Raw genomic sequence first — 26,577 nt, forward strand, 5'->3', positions numbered from 1 at the left:
TATTTGAGTAAAGCAAACACAAAATAAACAGAAATTACTTGACTGTCAAGTTCAAAAGTACAGGTGACAAATAGGAAAATTATATTCACAATTGTGGTCCCAAAATCACTGAGTAAGACAGAGCAGAAGAACTGCAAAATGGAGAGGTAGGACTAGAGAGATACTGATTTGTCCTTATATTATCCTCCCCAAAACTGGTCTTTCACAATCTGTCTTCTCTATACAGCTTAAGTGGTAAATGAATATTTTTCACCTTCATTTAGCTGAAAAATGATTCAACAAATCTGGTTCAAATTGATTCCTCTAGTCTAGACACTTCATGGCTCAGAAAGGGCTTCTTTGGCCCTTCCTATTCCCATTACAGCCTTTCCCCCATACCCTAAGAAAGTGAGACTTACTACTACTACCGAATTGAAGAATTTCATAGTTTGAAGGGACCTTGAAAGTCATTCAACTCAATCCATGCCTGATTATGTATATATGTGTGTGTGTGTGTGTGTGTGTGTGTGTGTGTGTATGTATATATATATCAACCCAAACTAGTGATCATCATACCCCCTTAAGTGAGGAGGAATACAGTTTGAAGACCACCTCCTAAAGCAACCCATTTCATAAGGCAAAATAAAAAGTGGCTTGAGATTTCAAACATGAACAGCTGAAGAGCAATAGTTTGTCCTTGTAATAAATAGGGAGACAAGGAGGAAGAACAGGTCTTGTCGGAAAGATGAATTTATTTTTAGACATTCTGAGTCTTGTGGGACATTCCAGGTGGAAAAGTCCAGAAGGCAATTGAAAATTTGGGCCCAGCTTACAGGAAAAGAAAGGGGAACTGGAGAAAGATTTGGGAATCATCCACAAATGTGTTAAGTGATTCCTGGGAGATGATGTTGAATAGCAAATATGACTATTTATAAAATCAATTTAATGACTTCTTCTTTTGCTTTATTTTTTCTTCATTTACATTTTATTAGGAGATCATGAAAAGATGCAAATCCAAGAATCAAGATGGGAAATTCTCAACTGGGAGCCCTTTGGGGTGAGACTTGTCTTATCTGCAAAATCAATATATAAAGTACATAACTTTGTGATATGTAAATAATCACAGAAGTGATGAAATAATCCCAATTTGATCACTAGGCTGCAAGAGAAATTAATCATGGTTTATATTCTCTATGGTGTACAAAGTAATCCCTAGACAAATGCTTTACCAAACTTCTGTTCTCCTTAAAGCCTTTTTAATTAACCTTATTTGTTTTCTTACATATATAAATGAGGTGTTTTATTTTATTCTGTTAGGAGTAGGATTTAGTTAGTAGTGGGAAACAGTTGGTAATAGGAGTTCTATTTCCTAGAACAGCTGCTGTCTAAAAATTGCCAAATTAAGAGGACCAATGGAAAGGGGCAAAAATTAGGTACAAAGTTTTGATATTTTTAAATTTTTGAGATAACAGCAGGAATAGAATTTAAATTCTCTAACATCAACATGTAAAATATGTCAAATTAAAAGAACATAGAGTTCTATATCCAGAGCCAGGAGGATCTTCAAAGGTCACGTGGTCTTCTTACAGTTGAGGAAACTGAGACCTAGTGAAGTACTTGCCAGAAATAAGCGTGAAAAGTGGAATTTGAAGCTAAGTCCTCTGATTTGAGAATCAGTGGTGTTATTGTTGTTTTGGAAAAAGCAAGAACAACAGGGTCAGGAGAGGTTGTGATGTGACCCCAAGTCACAGATTCAGTCTCAATAAGCATTTATGAAGTACCAACTGTTTATGACACATTGTTTTAAGGACTGGGGATACAAGAGAACCCCTCAGAGAGCTAACAATTTAACATAGAAACAATTATGCAAAAATATTGTTTGTTAAGTAATTTTTTCTGCCTGGATTTGACTCTTCATGACTCCATTTGGGGTTTTCTTGGTCAAGATCCTGGAGAGGTTTGCCATTTTTCTCTCCAGCTCATTTTTAAAGATGAAGAAACTGAGGCAAATTGGGTTCAGGAACTTGCCCAGGGTAAGCAATAATTGAGACCAGATTTAAATTCCGTGGAATGAGTCCTCCTTTTTGGGTGAGTGGAGGGAGCTTACACGGAGGGAATAGGTCTTTTTTTACTGCATGCCTGGCATTCTCTCCATCACCCATCTAGCTGCCTATTGTAAAAAAAATATACACAAGATAAATTGGAGTAATCAACAGAGGGGAGGCACTAGCATTACAGGGGTTCTGGAAAGATTTTTTTTTTTCAGTATGTGGATTTTTAGCTTGAACTTCAAGGAATCCAAGGAAATCAGAAGATGGGGATGAAGTTGGAGAGAATTCTAGACATGAGTTCAGCCAGTGAAAGTCTTGTTTGAGGAATAGTAAAGAGACCAATGTCACTGACTTTCAGAGTATTTGGAGCAGAGTTAGGTAAAAGAAAATCAGAAAGGTATGAAGAGAACGGGTTATGTAGGGCTTTAAAATCCAAACAGAAGTTTTTATACTTGAACCTGGACACAATAGGAAGTCAAAGGAGTTTATTAAGTATTAGTGAGATGACGAGGCTCAACCTATTCTTTTTAGGGTTTGTTTTTTTTTGTAAGGCAAATGGAGTTAAGTGGCTTGTCCAAGGCCACACAGCTAGGTAATTATTAAGTGTCTGAGCCCGGATTTGAACCCAGGTACTCCTGACTCCAGGGCTGGTGCTTTATCCATTGTGCCACCTAGCTGCCCCTCGACCTACTCTTTAGGAAGATCACTGAAATAGTGAGCAGAGGTTTGTAGTAGGACGATTTGAAGCAATGAGATAAACCAGTGGACCATTGTGTGTGTCCAGGTGTGAGGTGTTGAGGGCCTGCCCCAGGGCTATGGCAGGGTCACCTAAGAGAAGGGGGTACACAGAAATATTGAAAAGATAGAATTGCTAGGTCTTGGGAACAGCCTATATATATGAGGAGTGAGAGTGAGAATTTAAAGCTATTTTGGACGTTGTGAGTCTCTATGTAAGACGATGGGGCTCTCAACTGTAATAGGGAAATTAGAAAAGCACAGTAATATACTCGACATACAAATCCTGATCATTAAATTTCAAAATCAGTGTTCTTCATAAATAGGTAAAAAGTTGAAATTGAAGTATCCATTCCAAGATGGAAAATAGCATGAATGAGGGAGAGAGAGACAGTTTGAATCTGAGTTTAGTTGTGAATGCCAGTGTTAAAGACTTCATATTTTATCTTCTAGACAAGAGGGAGTCACTTAATAAGTGGAACATATATTCATGGAAATACTAAATTGAAATAGTAAAACTTCTGCATTGTGAAATGCTTAATTTAGTTTTTCTTTTTTGAATAGCATTATCTGTCTGGATTCCAATTACTCTATGGACAATGCAGCAGTTAAACCTCTCATCAGGACCTGAAATCACCTATATAAGATATGCATAAACTAATAAGGCTTCCAAAGCTTTTTTCACATTTCCCTACTTTTGTTGATTAGTCTAAAAATTTTGACTTTTTCTGATACATATTGACCAATGCATACATGAAAGGAATGGGGCAATTCAATATGGCAAAGCAGCAATTTCCAGCAAAAATATAATCAGGTACAACAGTTAGAAGCTCAGCTGACTTTGTATGATTTCAGCTTAAATGGTAAATGAATGTTTTTCACCTTCATTTAGCTGAAAAATGATTCAACAAATCTGGTTCAAATTCACAAGGGAAATGATTTTCCTTTGAGCTGAGATCAAGTACAGAAAAGTTAATCCAACCAGAAATTGTGTTTTGGTAGGTCAGTTGAAGGGGGGGAAAAGATAGGAAACAGTGAAAACCAGAAACAATAAGTTTAGGGATAGGTAAGATTTTTAAAATCATCTTTCTTATTCCTAATTTTACAGATAGAGAAATTAAGAGCCAGAAGTTTTAATCTGTTCAAGGTCACACAGCTACCATTCTCAGACTCTGTATATATACTATTCATTTTGAAAGTTAGATAGAAAAACAGGTTTATCTTAAAGGGGGGAAAATCAACTCTATCCATGCTTACAAAGCCTATGTGTAGGAGAACTAGAAGGCATAGTGGATAAAGCACAAGGCCTGGAATAGGGAAGTTCTGAGTTCTAATCTGTCCTCAAAAATACTTAGTAGCTTTGTGAGGTGAGTCACTTCAACCTTTTTACCTCAGTTTCCTCATCTATAAAATGAGCTGGAGAAGGAAATGGCAAATCTTGCTAGTACCTTTGTCTAGAAATTCCCAAACGTTGTCATAAAGAGTCCAACACAAATGACCAACAACTATATATCCTTGCCTGTGGAAATTATTTCTCTTTAAGACTCAGCTTAAATGATACCTCCTTCATAATGCTTCTCTCATCTCTTCACTTAGATTATCCCTTCTTCTTATATCTCTCAAGATACTCTGACTCTTTGTGTACTTAATAATATTCTCATTTGTCCTGCTGCTATTTGTTTCTTTTCTCTTCTTCGTATTTATACCCCTAAGATTCTTAAGCTTTATTGTATTGTGAACCTCTTTGACACTCTGGTAAAACCTTTTCAGAAAAAAAAGTTTTTAAATGCATAAAATAAAATACATAGAATTATAGGGGAAACTAATTATATTAAAATACAATTATCAACATTTATTTTTAAACTCAAGTTTATAGACTCCAGGTCAAGAACCCCTGCCAAATTGCCTAGTGAAATGGGGGTCTGTCACATGACCAGAGAGAATCCTTCTATGGAATAAGTTAGGAAGCTGTTTCCCAAAGAATCACTATGACATGTGAAGGAAATATATGCATAGACATTCTGCAACTACTTTAGATTGTTTTGACACCTGGTTGAGACCACTGAATGTGGTGTGACCACTGTGACCACTACATGGTCACAAGTGTGAGTATCTAAAGGGTCTTGAGTCAGCTCCCAATCTCTTTGCTGCATTCACATCTGTAGGATTAAGATGATTTCTTGACTCCCTGCTTCTAATGAGAGAATCATGCTCTTACAGGAAGGGTCACAGGTCACTGTGCCCCCCCCTCCCAAGACAGGCCATATGGTCCCTCAGAAATAAGAGCTCTTAGACTTTTTGCTTGTCTTTTCTAATTGTAGAGAGTGGAGTATCTAGTCTAGGTTGGGAGCAGAAGTGAAAGGAATTGGGTTCCAGAATCCAGGCTGGGAGTTGGGACTAACCCAACATGGAGCCATCATTTAGAATAACCTTCAAGACTCCCAGCAAAGAGGCCAATGGAAATGCTATCTTTAGATATGAAGGTTGAAGAAAAAATGCTGTAAAGGAATTGAAACTAAATTTTGTAACTACTGGAGACCAGTGCAATTCTTTTGCTTTATTCAGTAAGTGCTTGTTGAATTAGATTGAATTCATTAAACCCAAAGGAATCTGCATTATAATCTCCACATTTTTCAACTTCAATTTGGAAGCCAGTCATCAGGTTACTCTGTAATGTTACAAACACTAGAATCTTAGTAAGATTTGCCATAAAGTCTTGAACTCCATCCAACCTCGATATATGAGGATGGATTGTGTGTAGTTCACTCCTCACCTTCTTTCCCCATGGAGGAAGGGAGATCCTTCATATAAGACACCTGTGGAAATATTCCATTCCCTTTCTCCATCCCAGTTCCACTGATCAAGGTCACTGCTAGTTGGTAAAGTAGATAACAGCAAGATAAAGAGACTTCCTGACAATGGAAAAGCTGATAAATGAGATAACACATAGTGTCTGCAGCAAGCAAATGTGTTACTATAAGGAGAAGCTGCAGATTAGGCACTCAAGGGAAGTGGGCAATTTTAGGTATTGACCTTCATGGAGGCAGTCAAAACTTGGGATCTGTCCAAGAGTCAGCTCCAACTGCTGAAAGACTAGGTCTGTGCATTCCTACCAAAGACCAATAAGAGTCTATAAAGTAACTTCTGGTCCAAATTACTCTGAAAAGTAAAGAAATGAAATGCTGAGCTAGATGAGCAGAACCAGAAAAACATTGTACATCCTAACAGCAACATGGGAGTAATGATCAACCATCAGTGCAATAACAGGGACAATTTGGGGCTGTCTGTGATAGAGAATATGATCTGTATCCAGAGAAAGAACTGTGACATTTGAACAAAGACCAAGGAATATTCCTTTTAATTTAGGGGAAGAAATATTGTCTGATCTTGCTATCTCTTTTATTTTATGTTTCTTCCTTAAGGATGTGATTTCTCTCTCATCACATTCAATTTGGATCAATGTATGCCAGGGAAACAATGTAAAGACTGGCAAATTGCCTTCTGTGGGGGGGGGGAGGAAAGTAAGATTAGGGGGAAAATTGCAAAACTCAAAATAAATAAAATCTTTATAAACAAAAAGAGAAATATATGCTGATACTGAATTTGTTGTTTTCTAATTCATTCTTTTATTGAGTATGCATTTTATTGTAGTGCTGTTCTTTGCCTACATCTTATAATTTGATAAGCAAGTAAATACCTGTGCCTGAATTCAGAAATTCCCAGTTTTTTAATGGGTGGGGGCAAATAAGGAAAGATAAGTAATGTGCTTGTGAAAAGTCATTTCCCAATAGATAAGAGGTCAAAGGATATATTCTAATATGAAGCATTGCTAACTATTATCAATCATGTGAAAGAATTCTCCAGATGATGAACAGTAAGAGAAATACAAATCAAAGAGACATGTTTTATTTCACTTTTTGCAAATTGGCAAAGAAAATAAGAGATGGAGGCAATTTAGTGAGGTTTTAGAATATTGGACCTACTAATTCCTTGTTGATGAATCTGTAAATCAGTACAACCATTCTGTAAAGCAGTTTGGAATTATGCAAATAAAGTGGTTTAGATGCTTATACCCTCTGACCCAGAGATTCCATTGCTAGATATATACTCAAAAGAGTTCACTGACAAAAAAAAAGGCCTCATATACACCAAAATATTTATAGCATCAGTTTTGGGAGTACTAAAGAACTAAAAATAAAGTAGATATCTACCAAATGGGGAATGGCTAAACGAATTGTTCCATTGTATGAATGTGATAGAAGATTACTATGCTTAAATGAATGATGAATATGAATATCAAGACCTGTGGAAAGTCTTAGATTAATTGATGCAAAATGAAATAAGCAGATACTGGGAAAACAACAGATACAATTTGTTATTGTTGTTTAATTGTAACTCTTCAGAAACCTGTGGACCTGTCACACAATTAGTGATTAAGTGACTTGCCAAAGGTCACATTGCTAGAAAATATCTAAGGTTGGATTTGAACTCAGGTCTTTGAGACTCTAGGCCCAATATTCTATCCAATGCGCTACTGGTTGCCTCAACATTTTCAATACTACAAGGTAACTAGAACAACCACAAAGCGGCCTAAAATGAATGCAGCCAAAACATAGAGAACAGGTTTAGTGCCAAGGAAAAGATATGAGGAAAGATCTTATCTCTTTCCCATGTAGAAGGGAATGGGGAGATTTGTGGGTGGGGAAATTTGCATATATAGCATACTTTTTTAACATGTTGATCAGTTTTGCTTACTTTTTTCTTTTCTTTTTACATCTTTTTCTTATTTGAAAAAAATCTTTTTATAAGAGATGTCTGTGATGGGAGAGATGGAAGGATGCAGAGGAAGTCTAGGCTATTTGAAAATAAAGATATCAACATAAATTTTTAAAAAATATCCCTATAATTTGTTCCTGAACCCATGAAGATACAGAGGGACAACATAGATTTTGTTATAAGGAACCCCAAAGTCTTTATTATAATAATGTAATTTCATCTATGAAATGGCCTTAGCGTGGTTCTTGAGGATAGTATCATAAAAAAGGTTCCTATATATTTTCTATATACCACATAAGAGATATTTATTCATGTAACTTTACCAACAAGGGGAAAACATCATTATAATTAATAAGTCCAACTATACTTAATGTGTGTACAAAGAAAATATTTTCCCTCTTCTGTCTTTACCCTTAAGCGCTCTCTCTTTCTCCCCCCAAAACTTTTTTTATACCACATGTATTGAAACTAGAATGCTAGTGAATTTTATTTCATTGTTCCACATGAATACTAGTCAATTTTCCAAGTGGGAATAGTGAAGATGATAATTGTATGTTGTCTAATCTTGTCTGGATATGTCCCCTCTAGTGGTTTCCCGCTGGTAAGCCATTGTAAATTGAGGAGGGATTAAAATATGCTAGAACAAGGGCTGATGAAATGTAATGTGGCATATTATTTGAATTAATGGATACCTTCTCTTTGTAAGGGTAACATCAATTTGTGTAAAAGCTTTTCTACTCTTGTAGATCCAATGCTCTCATTTACATAAGAGTAATCTGAGGTTCAGAGAAAAAAATGTGACTTGTCCAAAGTCACTAAATAGAACTGGGTTCAAATTCTGCCTAGATACTTATAAGCTATTTAACTTTAGACAAGTCATTTAGCCTCTCTGTTCCTTGGTTTCTTCAGTTACAACATGGGAAAATAATAATAATAACAATATTATTATTACATTATTTACTGCAAAGAGTTTTCATGAGGAAAATGTTTTGAGAACTTTAAAGAGGTAAAAAAATGAATTATTGTTATTGGATGGAATCTGAGAAGTTGGCTAGGCTAACTCCTTCTAGAAAAAAAATCCTTCTATGTCTATCTATGACAAGCAATCATTGAACTTCCAGTCTAGTGAAGATTCTCACCTCCAAGTTAAAGAGACCAAATTCATTGTTTTGAGCTGAACTGACTGGGAAGATAATGACCCTATCAATAGAAAAGAGAGAGGCAAAAGGAGATGTTGATTTTTATGAGGAAAATGTCCAATTTAAAGTCACAGGAACAGAGAAATCACTAGGGTGGGCAACATTCCCCTGCACTCTGCCATCTCATTGTCTTCTGTCTCTCCCCAACCACTTACTAGGATTGGATTTGGGAACAGTAGGAAAACGGGGACTCAGCTCTCTGGAAACTAAACACTTCCACCAGTGTGGCTACATATGTCCTTTTTCTTCTCTGTATTAGGGACTGATTAGATTGGCTTGACTAACAAACTGAGAGCCACAGGAATATTTAAGACAAACTGATGAGATTTAGGCTAGCTGATGAGTAAGGGAAATCAGTCTCAAAATCTCAGAGTCCTAATACTGCTCATTGATCTACAGGTGGAAGGCTACTTAGAAGTCATTTTTATTTTAAAGATGAGGAAAAATGAGTCCCAGAGAAGTTGAGTAACTTTGGTCCAAGGTTACACAGCCATTGTGGCAAATACAGAGATTTGAATTCAGGTCATGAGGATTATTATGTTCAGCACATTTTGATTGTGTCTCATTTCTTTCTAACAGTTCCAAGTTTTTAAAATTATTTTTATGCCTCTTTCATTTCCTTCTCTAAGAAATCTTTGAATTCCAATTTATTTACATATTTTCCCTCAATATTTTTTATAGTTTTCCCCTTTGGGTAAAACTATAGAGTGTCATAGTGGAGAAAATGCTAAACTTGGGGTCATGGACCTGAAGAGACTTAGGAGACTAATTATTAAATTCCCCTAATTTTATAAATGAGATAATTAAAGCCCAGAGAGGTTTAAGTGACTGGTCAAGTCAAGGTAAGGCAAGTAATAAACGTTAGAGGTGGGATTTGAACTCAGGTCCTCTGACTCCAAAGTCCATGGTCCTATCTTATGAAAAACAAAGGGTATGAAGAACTGCCTGTGTGTGCTTTGACAATGGTCTCTGATCCTCAATTTCTTCACTCATAAAATAGGCATTATAATATGTAGACTATTTACCTCAAAGGTTTATTGTGAAAAAGTACTCTCTAAACTTTTTAAAATTTCACTTTGCATCTACCTCTCTGTCTGATTTCAACTCCTTAACACTTTTTTAACTTTGATAGTATTTTATTTTTCCCCCAATTACATGTGAAGATAATTTTTAGCATTCATTTTTACAAGATTTTGAGTTCCAAATGTTTCTCCTTTCCTCCCACCTCTCCCCTTTCCTTTTCCAAAAATGGTAGGCAATTTGATATAGGATATAATTGTGCTATCATGTAAAACATTTCCATATTAGTCATAGTTGTGAAAGAAGAAATAGATCAAAAGGAAAAAACACACAAAAAAGAATAAAGTTAGTGAAAAAGTATACTTTGATATGCATTTAGAATCCATCAGTTCTTTATGTGAATGTGGACAGCATTTTACTTCATAAGTGCTTTGTACTCATTTTGGATCATTATATTGTTGAAAAGTGCTGAGTCATTATAGTTAATTATGAAACAATGCTACTGATACTGAGTACCAATGTTTTCCTCTTTCTGCTCATTTCACTTTGTATCAGTTCATCCAATCTTTTCTAGATTTTTCTAAAATCTGCCTGTTCATTTCTTATTGCACAATAGTATTCCATTACATTCATATACCACTGTTTATTCAGCCATTCACTAGTTGATGGGCACTTCTTTAATTTCCAATATTTTGTGACCACAGAAAGGTCTGATATAAATAGTTTTGCATATGTAGTTTCTTTTCCTTTTTTTATGATCTCTTTGAGTGGTATTGCTGTATCCACGGGTATGCACAGTTTTATAGCCCTTGGGCATAATTACAAATTGCTCTCCAGAATTTTGTTCACTAACAATGCATTAAAATCCCAATTTTCTTCAACATTTATCATTTTCCTTTTTTGTCTCATGCAGGTCATTATGTCCAGTATTCAGAGTCGTTTTAAAGTTGTATTTCTCTAATCAAAAATTATTTAGAGCCCTTCATTTACTTACAGATAGCTTTGATTTCTTCATCTAAAAACTGCCTGTTTATAACCTTTGACTGTTTATCAATTGAGGAGTGGCTTGTTTTCTCATAAATTTGACTCAGTTCTCTTTATATTTTACAAATGAAGCCGTTATCAGGAACACTGGCTGTAAAAATTGTTTTCCAACTTTCTGTTTTCCTTTTAATCTTGGTTGCATTGGTTTTGTTTCTGCAAAAGTTTTTTAATTTAATATAATCTAAATGATCTATTTTACAATTTGTAATGCTCTCTTTCTCATGTTTGGTCATGAACTTGTGATTCACATAAATTTTCCTTCAAGAATTTGGATGCTTTGGGGGTGGTGGTTAAAAAAACCCTCAAAATCTGAATGGATACTATGTTCACTTTTTAAAAACCTTTCTAATGTTTTTCCTTCCTAAACCATGGTTTTGTTTCTTTTCTTTTAGTACTAATTCCTCATACACAAAATGACTAATATGTAACCATTTTAAACACAAATGTATATGTACAACTTTTCCCAGACTGTTTCCTTCTGAGGGTATTAAGGTGGGAAGGGAGGGTGGTTGAAAAATGTGTAACATAAATATGCAAGTGGATGAATTTGAAAAACTTTCCTAACATGTAATTGGAAAAGCAAAATAAAGTATCATTCAAAAAAAAGTATTTGGATGCTATACTACTTGGGTACATATATATTTAGTATTGATATTATTTCATTGCCTAGGGTACTGTTTAGCAAAATGTACTTTTCTTATCTCGTTTAATTAAGTCTAATTTTGCTTTTGCTTTGTCTGAGTTCAGAATTGCTATTCCTCTTTTTTTTTTTACTTCACCTGAAGGATAATAGATTTTACTCTAACCCTTTATCTTTACTCTGTTTTAAGTGTGTTTCTTGTAAACAATTGGATTCTATCTTTTGATCTAATCATTTTATTTTTTTCCCTTTTTGTCCTCTCTCTTCTTACACCCTTCCCTCCTTGATAATGCTTTGCTTCTATCTATTGTCTCCCCTAATCTGCTCTCCCTTATGTCACTACTCATCTCTTTACTTAATCTCTTTTCCTCTTACATTCCTTTTGGATATGATAGATTTCTATATTCAACTGATTGTGTTTATTATTCCCTCTGAGTCAATATTGATGAGAATAAAGTTCAAATAATATTCATTGACCCCCCCATCTTTCCCTCCACTGTAACAGGTTTCCTTATTCATGCCAATATGCCACTTTATGTGAAATAATTTATTCCATTCTACTTCTCCCTCTCTTCTGCATCTAGTTTTTTATCTTTCTCATCCCTTAATTATTTTTATGTCATTTCCTCAAAATCCTCTGTCTATGTATATACCTTCTAGCTTTACTAATTAGTGGTACAATTTTTAAGAATTACCTGTATCATCTTCCCATTAGGGATGTAATCAGTTTAGATCCATTGAATCTTTTTTGTTTTCTTCCCCGCCCTTTTTTTTTTTTAAAGGTTTTTGCAAGGCAAACTAAGTGGCTTGCCCAAGGCCACACAGCTAGGTAATTATTAAGTGTCTGAGACTGGATTTGAAGCCAGGTACTCCTGACTCCAGGGCCGGTGCTTTATCCACTACCACCTAGCAGCCCCTTTCTTTTCCCTTTTAACCTTTTTAGCCTCCTCTTGGGACTTGATATTGGAGATAAAAAATTTTTCATTTAATTCTGATCTTTTCCTGATGAAAACTTGAAATCTTTCTATTTTGGTAAACGACCATTTCTTTTTCCTCGAACTATTATGCTTAATTTTATCAGGTTGGTGATTCTTGGTTGTTGTCCTAGTTCCTTTGCCTCCTAGAATAGTATGTTCTATGACCCCTGGTCCTTTTATGTTACAGCTGCTATATCCTGTGTAATACTGATTGAACTCCCTGATATCTGGTATTTTTCTTTCTGGACACTTGTAGTATTTTTTTTCTTGGCCCAAGACTTCTGAAATTTGGCTATAATATTCCCTGGAGTTTTTATTTTGGTATCCCTTTCCTGAGGTGATCAGTGGATTCTTTAAATGCCTATTTTGCCTTTTGATTTTAGGATATCAGGGCAATTTTCCTAGATAATTTCTTGAAAGATGGTGTTTAGGGCCTCCTTTTGATTATGGCTTTCAAGTAGCCAAATGATTCTGACATTATCTCTTTTGGATCTAATTTCCAGATCTGTTATTTTTTCCAATAAGGTATCAATAAGATATTTTAAATTTTTCTTCCTTTTTTTATTCCTTTGAATTTTTTGATTAATTCTTGATGTCTTATGGAGTTATTAGTTTCCTCTCACCCAATTTTCCTCAGTTTGATTTTGTACTTCCTTTTCTGAGCCAATAGTACTTTTTAAGGAGTTATTTTTTATTAGATTTTGTATATCCTTTTCCATTTGCCCAATTTCTCTTTTTTAAGCAGTCATTTTCTTTTTCTATGCTATTGATTCTTTTTCTTCCATAACTTTCTTGTATCACTCTCATTTTTTTCCATCAATTTTTTTTCCTCTTTCATATGATTTTTAAGCTCCTTTTTGAGTTCTATGATTTTTTGGGGGGGGGGGCTTGAGACCATATCCTGCTATTCTTTGGAGCTTTGCTCATATGTTTTGACATTGTTGTCTTCTTCTGAGTTTGTGTCTTAACCTTTCCTGTCTTTCCTATCATAACCTTCTATGGTCAGATTCTTTTGTGTTTTTTGGGGGGTGGGGGTAGCCTTTTTTCTTACTTTTAAATTTGAGCTCTCCCTGGTGGAAGGAGTACTGTTTTAGGTTTCCTGTGACAAGTGTTATTGGCCCTGGTTTTTTATCTGGTGCTGCACTGATGTTGCCCCGAGACCTAATATTCCCCCAAGGGGACCCTCATATCTACTGCTGCACTGAGAAGGTAGAGGGGGTAGAGGACTAATGCTGCTGGAGGCTGCAGTGGTCTGGAAGCTTAACTGATGGTAAGCCAGGGTCCTAGTGCTGGTATCTGGCTATGCTGAGATTTCTGTGTTTCTGTGTTTCTGTGGGGCTCACTGGTCTGACAACTGGAAGATGCCTATTTCCCCAGGCTCTGCTGAAGCATATGGTGATTCTTGGACCTGGAGTCTGCACTTTTCCCAGGCTATGCTGAGGTATGTGGGGGATCCTAGTGTTAGGGTTTGCTTGCTCCTTTGCACTGGGGTTCAGGTTCTCTCACTGGTTTGCTGAGGTAGGGTTTGCTGTTGATTTGCTGAGATACTTTCTATCCTGGACTGCACTCCCCTTTTCAGAATGAGACAGATCTTCCCATCTTTCAAATATTTTAAACTAATGATTGTTCCAACTTCTCTTTTGGCTGGTTCTTCAATTCCAGGATTTGTTTTGGGGGTCCTATTTTATGTTTGGTTTGAGGTGATATGGGGGAGTTATGGCAATTTACTTTTTACTCTGCCAACTTGTCTCCTGCAAGTTCCTTTCTCACCATTTCTAATAGAGGTTGTTGCTGTTGTTCAGTCATGTCTGACTCTTGGAGTCTTCATGAGCCCATTTGGGGTTTTCTTAGCAAAGGTACTGGAGTAGTTTGCCATTTCCTTCTGCAGCTCATTTTACAGATGAGGAAAGTGAAGCAAACAGGGTGAGGTGACTTGCCCAAAGTCATACAGTTAATGAAGTCAAATTTGAACTGACTCCAGACTTGGTATTCTACCTACTGTATTACCTGGCTGTCCATTATAATCTCATCACCATACTGCTAAATCAAGCCTTGACTGTATTCAACTCCCATAGCCTCCTTGAATTTGATGACTAAAAGGTTGACTACCAAACTCCAGAGGCCAGGAACTGAATTCTTATTCTACTTTGTTTCTTCTACCTTTTCTAATTTCAGCTCCAAGGAACATGGAATAAAATGCTCCCATGTGGATACCACTTGCTGTCCTCTTCCCCCCAATTCCTACTTTCCTGCCTCTCTTTGAGTGTTCTACCCTCCCCCCCCACATTAATTTGTAAACTCCTTGAAGGCAGACTGTATTTTTATTCATTACATCCCTGGCACTTAATAATGGATGAATTGGCTAACAAAATATAATGCATTTTAATAAATAAATTAAATTTTAAAAATTAAGTTTTAAAGATTAAAAAAATAAAAAATAAATTTAAATTAAAAAATTTAATAAATAAAAAATATAAAATATTATTTCATCATTGATTTACCTTGATTTATCTTATTCTGTTTCTTTTACTTTAATTCTTCTTTCTTTAGTACAAGCGTTATCATTCATTCATTCATTCAGTTTCTTTTCACTTTCCCTAACTTAATTTTAAGTCCTAAATTTTCCCTCTGCACTTTCAGAAGGAGCTAGAAGGTAGGGGATTACATCATAAATGCTCACTATTTTATCTTGTATATTAGAGATGCCCAGTAAATATAACTGACCTAAAGATACTTTGTTTTTAACTGATTTGAAGAGATTTTTTTTTAATGGAAGAGTTTCAGGTTAGGAACAAAGCTACTTAGTCAAATTATATGTAAAGAAAAATATGGAAAAATCATGTAAGCGGTCTAATTACATAATTTATGTTTCTCTCCTCCATCACCTTCATTGCTTTAATTAATTTACCTAGGACCACTCATTGCTTTTTTGCTTAAGGCGTTGAGCAACTGATAGAGGACACCTAGTGGTGACTAGCGGCAACTGTAGGTTGATGGAGGAACACTGCAGTTGGGTACCGATTTCTTTTCAATGGAGAAAACAGAGGAGCTCTTCTTTGTCGTGTCTCTTGTAATAACCAGAGCAGCACGCTGGCATTGTCTGTGTCTGCTAGCAGATGGGGGCTCCATCACACACCTCTTTTGCATTTTCTAAAAAAAGCTGCGACACCAATGTACGTCCAAGATCTGGCATGATGTTGTCAGTGGACGTCACTCACTGCTAACGCACTTTAGGTAGGTAAGGTGACTGCCGTCAGACAGGATGTCTGAAATATCCCCCAAGTGTGGCCGAGCAGAAGAACAAAAGTGGAAATTACTTCTGAATTCTCTCTACTCCTGGGATTTAGGGGCAAAAAAAAAGCATTTTGAGAGTTTATGTAAGAAGTGTCTAGAGCCTTTCCTTTACCTTATGGATTAGAGAAACAGAGAGAGACCTGAGAAGCATAAGCAGAAAGGATGTGAACAGCTGCAGCAGGGAAGATTGAATCATCAGAGGAGAAATAATCAGCTTTTAACTGCAGAGACTCAGAGGTATAGAGAAGATATTATAGGAATGTTGGATTTCTTATTTTGTAAGAAGGTTAAAATAACAAAATAATTCAGAATGTTTATTCTCTTATTATTGCTCATTATAAACTATTATTAGAGATGCTACTCCATTACCTCCAATGAGGAATACTTATTTTATATCCATATTATTTTAAAATTTCCACTAGCATGGATCTTTCCCTTACTTGACCTTTGCTTATAACAGGGCCTTTCCATAGATAGTTAAAATCAGCATTTTTATCTATTGTCTTTATGGAGTGATTTCATAGAATTTAGGAAAATATAGAAAAAGTATAGAAACCAGTCTCTTTTCAGATAAGGAAACTGAGGTGGAGAAGTGAAATTATTTGCTGAGGCCATAGAATTCACCTTTTGTCTCAAAATCAGATGCTCTTTCCTTCTTCATAGTCTGTGTGCAAATTCAGTTTCTCCAACAAGATTTCTAAAATGTAGGTCAGTCAGTGTGTTTTGCTTTCCTTTTTATTTTCTTTCAGTCCTGTCCAACTTTTTGTGACCCCATTTTGAGTTTTCCTGACAAAGATACTAGAGTGGTTTGCCGTTTCCTTTTTCAGCTCATTTTTATAGATGAGGGATTGAAGCAAAAAAAGTTAAGTGACTTGCCCAGGGTCACACAGTAAATTTCTGGGACCAGAATTGAATTCACCAAAAATAGTCATGCTGACTACAAGCCCTACAACTTATCTACTGTGTCACCTAAACTGCCTTTCCTGAAGATAGGAACTCCTTAAATACTTCTGTAGCATTTACCCTGGCTATTTCCCCAATTCAGTACTTCTAGGTTTGCAGGTAGGAGCATGGGAAAACTGTTCCTGGTTATTGATAACATTGTATTTTTAATCTTGTGGGCATAATTAGCTCAAGGCAAACACATTACCAAGAGCATAAGAAAAATAAAAAAAAATTACAAAATATTTCCCCATAAAACTGAGACATCCTCTCTTAGAAACAACATAAGGTTGGAGGGAAGAGTGGACACAAATATAGACTAACCTGGGGATATAAGGCAAATAACATAGGAAATGGTTACTCAAGTCTCTAGTGCCTTTTGAGGTTCATCTCCACTCTAGGCCCAGGGACCCTACTGGGAGTAATGCTCAGCCAAGCTCCTGGAGTCTACTCTTTCCCACAGTGAAACTCTTGAATGCTACAATTAGTTCTCTCTTGAGCCCAAACTCAAGTTCTTTCTCCAGTTCCACTCCCTTTGTATGGTTCTTCCTAGAGAGTGTTGCTTTTTTGAAAAGGCCACCAAAGGTCTAGCTTGTCTTTGCTCAGTCAGTAGCTAACTGTTCTCTAATTCCAAAAAAGAGAATTTCACACTTTGTAAATTAGAAATCAATCAATCAACAAGTATTTATTTTGGGCCTACTATGTGGCAGGCTCTACTAGACCCTAGTGGTGCAAATTCAAAGACTAAAATAATCCAGGGCAGAGACTCTTTTTGTATTTCCTTTAACACATTAACCTCTCATTAGCTACCCCTTCTATAATTTCATGAATAACTGTGAACTTCCCCCCCAAGACACACACACACACACATACCTCTACCAACTCCATCTCCTAGTAGGTTTAATATATAGTAGGCAATATACTCTGGTGTGACAAACACTCAATTGAGAGTCTGGAGATTCAGGTTTTTAATCCTGTGACATTAAATTAATTTTTAAAGATCATTATTTTTCTCTTTTGGTTTAGACTTCCATTTCTGTATATATATATATGGTCCTATATTCCTTCCGCTTTCCCTACATAGTCTTACCTTGAAAAGCAATCCCTTTCTTCTTTTATATAAAGAAAAATATAAATTCAAGAAAACTAATCCAAATATGGAACTCAAAAGATTGCAAAAGGATAAATTTAATTAGGGGAAAATGTTTTGATTCATTAAAAAAAAGAAAAAAGAAAAGAAAACTAATCCATTCGTAAACTGAGTTCAACAGTAAAAATTTAATCTTCTATAATCACAACCCCCCCACCTCTTTAAAGTATATTTTCTCATCTCTTCTTAGAAGACATGTTTTATTATTCAATTCAATAAACATTTATTAAGCATCTCCTATGTACCAGGCACTATACTATACAAATTAGAAAACCAAAAAAAAAAAACAAACCACAAACAAAAAACCTTAAGAAGCTTATAATCTAATGGGGGAAGACAAAACTCTAAGGAAAATGAAAAGACTGGGAGAATCATGGGGAGTGCCACATTGGGGAAGGCACAAAAGTTTTCAAAACCAAGCAGAGCCACTGATGGGAAAATGCAGTTACTGGAAAAGTTCTGAACCCTTTATAAAGGAAGGCTTTGGGAAAAGTTTATGGGGCTCTACCCTCCAGCACTCCAGAAGGGAGAGGCAACTGATTATTATAATTTCATTATAATCATACAGTGCTTGGTGATCAGTGACTGATGTTAAAGGGCAATGTACATTTTAATAATTTTTAGCATGAATTGAAGTTGTTTTCCAGAATTGCTTCTGTTACTAAATTTTTAATTGTCATTTGTAAATAAAAGGGGTGGAGAGATTGGACTAAGTGACCTTTTATATGGATTATGGGAAGATAGGAATATTAATAAACTCTTGGACCTGAATTGGGTTTAATCATTCAGGAAAAAAAAAATTTAGAATTACATGGTTAAGTCATTCAACTATTGACCTTTGGACCCAGGGCTCCAAATACTGGTGCTATACCTAAGAGAAAGAAGGTAAGAAAGAAAGGTCGAATATGTGTAATTGTAAGCCCCTTGAGAGAGGGCTACTTTGTTGGTGTTTTCCTTTCCTTTTATTCCCAGGGCCTAGCAGAATACCTATGCTTGCTTATAACCGATTGACCAAATATTTATAGCAGTGTTACTTGTGGTAGAAAAACCAAAGAAAAAAGTGGATATGGTTAAAAAAAAGTAGGATATGGTTAAACAAATTAGGGTGTATGAATGTAATAGAATATGATTAACCTGAAAGAAATTACATTTGGGATTCAGAAAAAGCTTGGGAAGAGTTGTATAAAAAGACACAAAATGATGAAAAGAAAATCAAGAGAATATTTTCTATATAGCTAAAATAACCACACAAAAAAGCAGTTGAACTCTGATGAATTATAATGATGTAAAGTTTAGTTATAGAGAATTACTGATTAAGAAACATACTTTAATTTTCTCAGTACAAAAATAGAGGCCATAGATGTGGAATGTGATAAATGTAAGACACAAGGGCTGTGTCAATTGGCTTTCTTAAATGTTGTTGTTTTGTTTTGTTTATTTGTTTCAAGGAAAGCTTCAATGGGAGAAGGATAAAAGGGAAATAACCATGGTATAAAGGCAAAAGACAATAATAAAACTATTTTTAATGACCTCCTAAATCCCTTCCAGTGTGAACATTTTATGACTGAGTAACTCTAAGACTCAATAAATACTGATTTAATTGAGCTGAGAGTGATTATTACTTGAGTTCTTCATCTGATGAGCTTCTTCTTGAGTTCCCACTGGCAAGTTGTTGGCCTTTAGTACTCTGTTTAATAACTATGATACTCTCTTAATTTGTTCTTTAATATGCCTTCTTGGCTGGGAACCTACATTTTGGTTCCAGCAGACTTACTGATGTGCTATATTCTTTGGATCCAATAACTAATTTTCTGTCTCAGTTTCTCCATCTTTAAAATGGGTTTAGCAATATTTTGCACAGTGATATTTCTGAAGAATTGCAAGCTATTATTTTTAAGGCTTTCTATTCTAGACGAATAGTGCTAGTGATGCTAATCAGTCAGATTTACTGACTATTGGGAATGGAATATACCTTAATGGTTATCTGCTCTAACTAGTCCACTTGTTGACAAAGAGAGAGGTAAAGAAATGTTTTTGATGTTACACATTGAGTGTGGGTAACCTGGAAGAACTCTGGTCTTCTGATTCCCCAGCTAGTGAAGTTTCTGGTACCTTAGTATCAGAACAGAAATCTGTGCACTTACCCTTGACCTCAGCAGGTCTGTTCTATTTTTTCCCATTATGGGACATTTGCTCATATGGTTCCTCCTCATTCCCTACCCTAGAAAGCTGTCTCTGTTTATTTAAGTCCTATCCTTCCTTAAAGGCCTAACTCCTTCAGGACAACCTTTTTTAAATGTCCCAACTTTCTGTCATTGTTCTCATTATTGAATTATTGGGCAGTTAGCCCATGCTACCTTATACTGTTATTTATCTCCATATGTCTTCATCATCTCTCTCCAACTCAACTGTTTCTCTAGAGTAGGGAGGGCCTCTGTCTTATATTTCTTTGTGTTGCTAATTCTTCTCATATTGTTTTACACACAGTAACTAGCCTATGTATGTTTGTTGATGCTGAGTAGTCTTTGCGGGGGGGACAGCAGGTGGTTATGGGTAGGAGAAATTTGGAGCATGGTTTTTAGGAATCTAAACATGAACTTAGTTTTGGCAGCAGTTTGGGGTCAATTATTGTAAATAGTTATATGCTTATAAGAAAAATCACAACTATTGAATTTTGGGCTGTAAGAGATCATAGGATGTTGAACTGGAAGAACATTAAATATTATTTAATTTAACCCTCTCATTTGTCAGATGAGGAAATTGAAACCTAGAGAGAAAAGGAAACTTAATTCTAGTGCTTTCTCTCTGTTGATCATCTTTAATTTATCCTGCATGTATCTTGTTTGAACATAATTGTGTATATGTTGTCTGATGGAGCATTAGGCTCCGAGCCCCTTGAGATTGGGGACTGCCTTTTGCCTTTCTTTGTATCCCAGCACTTATCATAGTGTCTGGCACAGAACAGGCACTTAATGAATGTTTATCGACTGACTCTTTGTTCGGGGTCATATAGCCTGACAGTGGCAGAGATGAAGAGAAAACAGATCTCTTGATTTCTAGGTCACTGCAATTTTTTCATCTCTCTAATCAGAATTCATTAAAGAAGGAAAGGTCCTAGCAATATTTCTAAATTCCAAGTCAATTTAAATTTTGGACCCAAGTTTGCATTGGTTATGTGTATCTCTCTATGCCTTTGGAAAGGAAATAGATATGTAATATGGAATTCACTTGTATTAAGTCATAATTTTTACACATTTCAATTTCTGCTTGAATCCCCAAACAAAATACTTCATATTTATATACCTCTCTGGAGTGAGAAAGCACTTTATATACATTATCTCATGGGGTAAATCAAGCTGACAGAGTCAGATAAATGATAGGGAAGAGAATGGATACCTTGAGTTTGGTCTCTAAGGATTATGATTGCAATATATAAATGAAATAAGACTGGTCATTGTTGTGAGAGACAGGAGGTTAGAATTAGAGAGCAGGAATCAAGGGACTTTTGGCTGGAGGGAAGGTCAGTGTGAGAGAGGACAAAGAAAAGGCATGTCAGGTAATTCTAACTTTTAGGTGAATATCATTTTACACTTCATAGTTGACTGCCTTCTTTTAAACCTCAGAACAATTTTCAGCCATAGCTTTAAAAAAAAAGGGAAAGTTTTTCAATGTGATGTATTCCAGGGCCAAAATGATGAACTGATAGGACACCTGAACAGTAATTGCCATGAGTCTGTGGTCTCAGCCCTTCCATCTAACAACTTTGGGAAGCCTAGGGCTCTAGGGTGACAAGAAACCAACCGGTTGTTAGGAAATAGAAGGACTTCAAAGGAAGCTGAAACAATGAATAATAATGTCTTTGGGTTTATTTTTGTGGTAATGGATGTTCAAAATGCTTTAAGAAGGCTATTTTGATGATATCTAGAAGATCTTGAAGGGTCTGGGGAGGGGGAAGTAATAATTATGGCTGACTTTTATATAGTACTTATAGGGTATTTTACATACATAATTTCAAAGGATCCTCACAAGTCAGAAGTAGGATAAGTATTGGTATTATTGTTAATAATAATAACATTTATTAACTATGAGCTCCTAGAGACTAGGGATTGTCTTTTACTTTTTTTTTGTACTGTCAGTCTAACTGTGTGAGGAACATAATGAGTATTTATTAATTTACTGATTGACTCAAAAGCTATCTTGTGTTAAGGATACAGATGTAAAAGCCTGCCCTTAAGGAGCTTTACTTTATTCCCATTTTTTTAGATGAGACAACTAAGAGACAACAAATAAATAAGAGTCAGGAACTAGAACCCCTATCTTCTGATTCAAATACAGCTATGATTCTAGATTAAAGGTTATCACTTTAAAATGAATTGATTCTGAATTTTTTTTTGCAAGGATTTTTAATGAGAATTGGTTTGAACCTAGGACAAATTTTATGATTCCTGTTCTAAAAATAAAAAAATGTATAAAAGGTCTGTAGTTACAATTCAATGGATCTATATGCAAGGGTATGAGAGAAACCAGAGAAGAATCTAATGTGTTTTCTTTATACAGTGCTGGAATCATGGGGGTCATGATGATAGTGAAGAAGACAGAGTCAAGGTTGCCTTTCATGAAGAGTTTGATAGTCTTTGTTTTCATAATTGAAGGGCCAAAAAAGAACCATCCTCCACTTGTTAGCAAACAAAGCAGGTTGGTGTCTATCTCACTGCTTCCAGGTAGAATTCCTAAATTATAGCTCATAAAATGATATGTGTCCTTCAAAGGGATATTAGAAATCATACATCACATTCCCCATCCTTCCAGTGGAGGAAAACTGAGGAGAAATGATTTACCTCGGGTCCCAACTAGCTCTCCTGATTCCCAGGCTTCTGAAGTGCTAAATATAGCTCAGTAGAGATGAGATGCTAACCTCTTATGCAAAGATTCTTCTGAGATCAGACGTTTGTCTAACTTTTCAGGAACTAATGTTAATACTATTTCATCTTGTCCAATAATTCTTCATACTTAACCTAAGTTGCCTGCATGTAATTTAAACTCATTTCCTCTTGTTTCCTCCTCTACGGAGATGACCATTAAAATGACATTCCGGTTCACTATATTAAAGGCGAGAACGAAAGATAGGAAGAAAGTATTTGGTATTTGAAAGCATTCCTCTCTAGCTACCTAAATCCAATAAGGACAGGATCCCTACCGCCCAAATTCGCCGAGGCAGTGACGGAACCCTGGGAGAGGAAGGCTGTATTGGTTTGCGCATAGCATTAGCTCCTCCACAAAGTGGTCAGGGATTGGGACGAATCTAAGTTATCCCTGGCCTCACGGGGGACCCCGTGTCACTCCGGGCCAAGCGCTTCGTGGACGCTTTGGCTGGCGCGGGAGGTCTTATTATTTATTTATTTTTTGTTTGTTTTGCTTTTGGATCAAGCCAATAGCTCGCAGTTTCCGCAAGGACTCGCGTCCACAGCGACAGATGGGCCAACGGATCCGAAGAAGTCCCAGCAGGTTTCGCCGGGAGTTTTAGGGGGTTGTTCCAGAGAGGCGGCAAAGTCCAAGCAAGGGGCGCGGGGGGAAGAAGCTGGGATGGGGAGCTGAGAGGATGCGGTCAGGGCGGAGGAGCTGCTAGCCAAGCCCAGGTGACACCCCCCGCTGGCAGATTCTACCTGGCGCTTTGTACCCCCAAAGCCAGACCTTGGATGGTTAATATAAGAGGAGGTGGAAGGGTGCGAGAACGACCTGCAACCTGGTTCTCTGGTTTGGGAAGGAAACAGCGACTTCTCCAGGGTCCGGTGGGAGAGCCGTAGGTAACCCACACCTGAGAATTTCCACCCACAGCTCCTTTCTGGCTCTTACGCTCCTGGAAGCGCCGCCCTCTTCACCTTGGCCCCCAGGTTGCTTTGTTTTTAGAGCTCCCCGGGGGTGGGGGCGGTGAAAGCTTCAAGTCTGGGGGGGAACGTTCCATCCAGACCGCAGTTGCCCCCAACTGTGGGGTCGGAAAATCGAGACTGAGGCGGGGGGGGGGGCGAGCGGGTGGCGGTGCGTATTAGGGGCGGCCACCTCCCAGCCCGGCGTCCGAGGGTGGTGTTGGGGGGCCGAAGCGGGCAGGGCTGGGGCAGGAAGAGAGCCGGGGCCAATGAGCGAGGGAGCGCGGAATTGGGAGGGAGGCGCAGGGAGGTGTGGAAGGGAGGGAGCCGGGACCGGGCGTCGCGAGCAGGGGCTGGAGGAGGAGCGGCGGCAGCTGGAAGAGGCGGAGGCGGAGGAGGAGTTGTGTGCGCGCACCCTGCCCGCTCCCCGGCTTCCCCTCCCGGGCCGCCGGACGGCTGAGGAGACGAGACGCCGACCGCGAGCGCTGCGCGGGCCGCCCGGACCCCGGCGGGGCAGCTGTGAGAGGCGCGGGAGCGGAGCTGCCTCGGGCCAGCCGACCCCCTCCCCCCGCCCGGGGTCTGCGGGGAGGGGGCGCGCGCGTGTGTGCCGGGGGGTGCCGGAGTCTGGGAGGAGATGGGGAGCCCGGGAGAAAGGCGGCGGGAGCGGCGGCAGCGGCGGCGGCAGCGGCAGCAGCCTTGTCTCGCCCCGGGGCTGTAGCAGGTAGGTCGGAGCGCGTCTGCAAGCCCCTGCTTTTGCCTTCGGGGAGCCAAGCATCCTTTTTTTTTTTTTCCTGAGTGCGAATCTGTGCAGTGGAGGGGGAGAAGATCTGGGGGAAAGAGGAACAAATGCCTTGTTGTGACCCCGCAGAAGTCTCCGTAGGGTTTCTGGGGACGGGGAGCGCGTCCCTGGGATCTCCCCGGCGGGATTGTAGCAGGGGGGAATGGGGAGTTGCTGGAAGAAGTGGGGTGGGTCTTTTTGCAAATTGGTTTGTTGATGATGGAAAAAAAAACCCGCGCCCGAGGGTCCTGGGGAGTTGGGGAGTCAGGGCGCAACTGTGAAGGGGGCGGGGGGGGACCGAGAGTGCAAATGCGGAGCTCGCTGTGAGTTGGTGTTGTGTCTGCCGGAGGGATGTCTGCGCGCAGACCCCCTGCGGGCGGCAAGACAAGCTGCGTTTGCAATTGCCCCCTCCCCCCTCGCGCTCCCCCCCCCCCCCCCCCGCGGAGTGGCTGGCTGCACCTTAGCGGTTCCGAAGGCTTTCTTGCAAATCTATAATAAAGAAGAAGCAGCAGTTTTAATTTTTCCCTAAAGTTACAGAGAGAGAGAGAGAGAGAGAGAGAGAGAGAGAGAGAGAGAGAGAGAGATGGTCCTTTTGTGGGTGACATCAACTGGGAGAATTTATTTTCCTTCACAGGAAGTCTCTTTGCCATCTTTAAAAAGAAAAATTAGCAGCTTTTTTTTTTTTTAACCTTTCTCGTCCCACTTGCGGGCTCCTGGGTTAACTCGCTGAAGGATTGTTTCCTTTCAAAGGCGTCGGCGCTGGGCGAGAGAGGGGGATACTTTGTATCTTTCAGGCATCCCAGCCCCCTCCCCCGTCTGCTTCGCACAAGTAGGTGCCCAGGGCTAGAAGACTATAAGGCTCTGGTGTGGTAAGTGCGCACTTTCCTTCCTCTCTCTTGGGTTCTCACCCTTCCCGTGCCACGACACTCCCCTCCTGCTGCCTTTGATCCCCGTCTTGTCTTAATTACATTTTAAAAGATAGGTAGGATCTTAATCCACCTATCTTGGGGAATAGTGCCATTGTACATTCATTCATTCCCGAATTTCTAGTCCTGCCAAAGGGAATTAACTTCAGTTCTTGTAACTACGATTGGGAGGCTTCTTGAATGAACATTATTTGCCATCATCCCTCTTTGGCTGAAATTTGTTCACATTCATCTGTCAGTTAATATTGTCTAAGATGACTCCCCCCAGATAGGATTATTTTAAAACCCAAACGGGCCAGTAAATATGGGGGGGGGGGATCACATTTTGGTGAAACTGAACTTTGAACATTACCTTGTAATTCAGTGTTTGTTATGGGTAGGAAAGACTTATAAAAATTATTAATTAGTGTTGATTTGCTTTACAAAGTTTGATAACATTTGCCCGAATTTTGCCTTTTTGCTCTTTTGTTTGCAATTTTCATTTCTTAACATTAACACTAGATGGCTTTCTTATATCAGTCATTGGCCGGATGTGGTTTTAGAGTTGTCTGTGACTGCTGCCTAGTGTTCATTTCCCAATTCGTCTAATTTGTTGGGAAAGAATCATGAGAAGACTGTGTTGCTTGATGTGACATATTTATACTGTCTAGGTTAATGTCTTTGAAAGGTCAAAGTGTGATCTCAGGCATCTCTATCTTTTAAAATGGTTCTTAAGAAGGAACTTGGGCACCATATTTAGTAAGATGTTTAAAATGTTTAGAATTTTTAGTGTTTTTATTTAGGTAGATTCTCTTTGGGAGATAGTGGTAATAAATAGCATTCTTATTTTTTTTTCTAGAAAAAATCAGTTTGTGTTGACTGCTTGGTGTGGTTATTGGAAAGGATTAGAAGGGTGGACTCTGTTGGATAGCTTTGTTCATGGGAAGCTGTTCCTTGACTTTTGCATAATAGCTTATACTGTTCTTTGGTATAATAAATTTTGGAGATGGAGGTATTTTGCTTTTAGTCTCTCTTTAGACTTTTATTTTGAAAATTGATCCCCTTTTTGAATTATACAGTGAATCATAAATGGGCACTTAGGCATTGATAGGCTGTCTGTCCTCTATTTACTATATCAAAATACTTACCTAAAGCAAAGCCCAAACTATTTTCCTGAAATTTTTTTAGCTTTATTTTGTTCTTAAAAGGTAGATTTAGCAGAT

General features: G+C 37.9%; 1 protein-coding gene across 2 annotated transcripts in view; it reads left to right on the forward strand.

The window, feature by feature from the left end:
* Window positions 1-23,257: 23,257 nt before the first annotated feature.
* Window positions 23,258-26,577, forward strand: part of SIPA1L2 (signal induced proliferation associated 1 like 2) — a 253,060-nt gene continuing 249,740 nt past the window's right edge. The window contains exon 1 of one of the 2 annotated variants that reach the window (XM_074223003.1): window positions 23,258-23,611. The gene's annotated coding sequence lies outside the window, so the exon portion shown is untranslated. Of the gene's footprint in view, window positions 23,612-24,306; window positions 24,393-26,577 lie in introns of those variants that run through there. The other variant, XM_074223001.1, reaches the window with a different exon arrangement.

The sequence above is a fragment of the Macrotis lagotis genome, chromosome 2 (assembly GCF_037893015.1).
Source record: "Macrotis lagotis isolate mMagLag1 chromosome 2, bilby.v1.9.chrom.fasta, whole genome shotgun sequence".
Lineage (NCBI taxonomy): Eukaryota > Metazoa > Chordata > Mammalia > Peramelemorphia > Peramelidae > Macrotis > Macrotis lagotis.